Source organism: Nestor notabilis, unplaced genomic scaffold, assembly GCF_000696875.1.
Source record: "Nestor notabilis isolate BGI_N333 unplaced genomic scaffold, ASM69687v1 scaffold19013, whole genome shotgun sequence".
Lineage (NCBI taxonomy): Eukaryota > Metazoa > Chordata > Aves > Psittaciformes > Psittacidae > Nestor > Nestor notabilis.
Window position 1 is genome coordinate 5959 of NW_009923524.1, and position 3807 is coordinate 9765.

Below are 3807 nucleotides of genomic sequence, written 5' to 3' on the forward strand. Positions count from 1 at the left end.
GTGCTGATTAAACCTGCTGCTCTATAAAGCGCCGTTAAATATTAAGCATGATGAAAGGCTTTGAGGGGAAGCTGCAGCACTGGGAGAGGGCTCCGGACGGAGGGGTCTCGCCACACCGGTGGGGTGAGGCGGGGGATGTTGGGGTGAGCGAGCTCCCCGGAGCCCACTGGGGCTGTGGGGTCAGGAGAGCAGCCCCCCTCCCCAGGAACCGGCAGCACCTTCGAATGCAGCTGGTGTCCCAGCAAAGCCGTCCCATAACCATTAACTTATTAACGACTGGTGGTGGAGGCGAGTGGTGGCTTGCAAGGTCAGGGGGTGGTTTGTGCCCGGCGGGGAGTGAACTGCCCCCCAGCTCTAGCATTGGGGAGAGGGGGAGGACATCCACAAGCACTTGGCTCCTTTGTGTGTGCCCCATGTCTTGGGAGGAGCTCTGACTGTGGACACTGTTGGGGTACTGGTGCACCCCAGCATGCATTCACTGGGAATAGCCGGGTCCTGTGGTTGCAAGCATGAAAGGTAAACTGAGGCACGGGTGACTTTCCTGTCCCCACCTATGTCCAGCCTTCAGGTTGGGCAGAGCCTTGGGCAACATGGTCTAGTGTGAGGAGTCCCTGCCCTTGGCAGGGGGGGGGAACTGAACGGTCTTAAGGTCCTTTCCAACCCTGACCATTCTACTATCCTATGATACTGTGCCATCAGGACACAGAGGACACCTCAGTGTCTGGCTGTGCACCATCTCCCTGGGGAAGCAGGCAGAGACCCCAGCTCAGAGGTGACAGTGATGCTCAGGAGGGGTGCAAGGACCCCGTAACAGCACCTCAGCAATCAGCCCGGGGGGCACCATGTGGGGTGTGTGTGGGGATGAGCATTACCTGAGCTCCCTGCGTGAACGGCAGCCAGATGGAAAAATTAGCAGTGCGCTAATCAATGTGGTGCATATTAAGCGGCTCAGGGCTGGGGGGGTGTGTGTGTGTGCGCGAAGCAGAGGGGAGCCAAGCAGGGTCCAGGATCGATACAGCTCGTATTAAGTGGATTAAATCCTGGCTGCCGATCTGAGCCCACGCTGCCAGCGGGAGGTGGCAGCTGAGCAGGGGCTGTGGGGGGTCCCACTGCTATAGCTCCCCTTCATAGCAGCGTGGTGAGGGTCCAGGGGGACAGGGCAGCCCTGAGATGCTTGGGGGTGGCTTATCACCTCACTGCATCCTTCCTCTAAGGAATCAGCTGGGCTATGGGGTCCCCAGCTTCATGAGAGGCATCTCCTGTATGAGTGAAAGGTGCTAACGATGTTATTTAATCGTAGTGAGGAGGAGGGGCAGGCACAAGGTCTATTCGTATCCCTTTAATAAAGCATGTTCGACCCTCTGACCTTTAACCTGCCTGACAAGCCCCGTTATCCCCATCCCTTAAGGAATAAAGATGTCGCCATGGCAATGGGATGAAGGGACGGAGCAGGGTCTCTGGACCTGTGTATGACTATGAGGACATCCCGCTCTGGCCCTGCACCAGCACCCGAGCAGTAGTGTTGGGTGGAAGTAGGGTAGTGCTGGGGCTGCTGTGGTTTTTGGGGGTACCAAGCACTGTGGTCGGGGTCCCCGAGGCTGGCAGAGCAGAGCTGTGGTGCGCATCGGTGGGATATCGATCCCATGGCTTGGCAGTTTAATACTTCTGTTTATAGAGGAATATAGTTACATCGATGGCGTTAAATGAGTTACTAATTATATCAATACAAACACGATTAAAAGGGTCCTTGCTCATAGGTCACTGCAAGCAGGAGCCACGGCTCATGTTGCACAACTGCCCCTGGGCAAGGCCTCAGGGCTGCTCCGAAGTGCAGGGGGGGTTCTGGGGTGGTGTGTGCCCCTGCAGGGTTTGGGGTGTCTGTCTGGGGGGGTTTGCCTGTCTGGGGTTGTGCATGCCACGTCTGAGGCTGTGCGTGCCTTTGTAGAGTTACACATGCATGTATGGGGTTGTACGTGCCCATCTGGGCTTGTGGTTGTCCGTACAGGGCTGTGGACATGTGTATGGGGCTGTGCATACCCAACTGGGGTTGTGAGTGCTCATCTGGTGTACTGCGCGTCCATCTGGGGTGCGTGCCCATGCAGGGCTGTGCATGCTCTCTTGGGCTTGTGTCTGCACACCTGAGCTTGTACATACGAGGCTGTGAGCATCCAAATACGGTTTTAAGTGCCTCTGCACGGATTTGTGCCTGTGCGGGTTGTGTGTACATGTACAGGGTTGCACACACATGAGATGTTCTGTGTACCCATGCAGGGCTGTGCATGCTAAGGCAGGGTTGTACATGCCCATGCAAACTCGTGTGTGGCCCTGGGGGCACAAGTGTGCACGTACAGGGTTGTGCGCACACTTGTGTGGAGTTGTGCATCCCATGCAAGGTTGTGCACACTCCTGTTTGTGTGAGCCCATACAGGGTTGTGCATGCCATGTAGAGTTGTATATGCTTGCACAGGTTTGTGCACACCCATGTGGGGTTGTGTACACCCGTGTGAGATGTGTGTGTCCCAACAGGGACTGTGTGTGACCCTGGAGGGCTGTGATCTGCCTCTTAGATGGTCAGTCCCCAAGTGAGGCAGGAGGGGACCACGGTACCCACCCTGCAGGAGGAGGAGCAGACTGAGTGGCAGGGCCCAGAGGCCTGGGTAAGGATGGAGTTGGCTTCTTCCTCGTGGTTGGGACTGTTTCGGGGTCCCTCCTGGCCTGATGGCTGTAGCAGACCCATGCCACCACCCATGTGCCACTTCTGCAAAGTGATGCCCGGATCCCATAGACAGCCTTAACTGGGACGCAGCCCACCTCTTAGCAGCAAGAAATCCGTCAAACCACCTTCATCTCCTGAGCATCCCCAAATCTCATGGGATGTCCAGTGCATCCCCAGCACACTGAAGGATCTTGCTGGCTGGTCCCTGCTACTCAGCTCCACTTTTGTCTCCACTTAAAAGCCAACCTTTGCACCCTGTTTGATGTAATGTGTCTTTGCATCTCGGTGCTCTGCAGATAAAAGGTTAGAGGTTAATAAATGGTGTAAAAATAGATTCCAGCGCTTGGAAATCACACGTTTGGGGGGTTGAAGGCAGCGGCAGCACAGATGGGATCCTACCTGCTGTGGTGAGAAGGAGGAACACAAATGGCACTTGGGTGTAGGAGCCCACTGGCTCCCTGGGAAGGCAGCGTCTTTCTCCCTGCTGTGGGATAGGCAGTGGTTTGGGGCTGTTTGCTTCTGCTTTGACAAGCCAGGAGATTGCAGGGATGGAAACAGGGTTAGCGAAGAGCCTTGGGGGTAAGAGCCCTGCTGCAGGCAGGGAGATGCATGCAAAGCCTGGCTCACACAGCCTCCCTGGGGCAGAAATCAAAGCAGCCCCCCCGGAGCTGTGCTCCGAGCCTGACCTAGTTACTGTAATCGATGGCTTGAGGAGCTCCCAGGAAAGGGCAGGTGATGAGGAGTGGACACAGAGCAGGGCAGGGAGCACCACGGTGGAGGGGAGGCACAAAGTGCTGGCACTCAGGGGTCAGGGCACCCCCAGAGCACCCTGCTGCAACGAGGGGACACAGATAAGTGGCACCCAGAGGATAAGAAAGGGGCAGGGATGGAGCCCATGGAGCAGCTTGGAGCCAGGCAGTCAGCACCCATGGGTCTGGCAGGAGACTGGTGTTAGCACCCGTTAGGGACAGGCCTTTAACACCCATCTGAAAGACAAGGGACAGGCAGCTGGCACCCATGGGTTAGATGAGGGACTCTGTTAGATTTGTCTGCCCAGTGATGGGAACTGTGGGGTGTGTGTAGGAGCATTC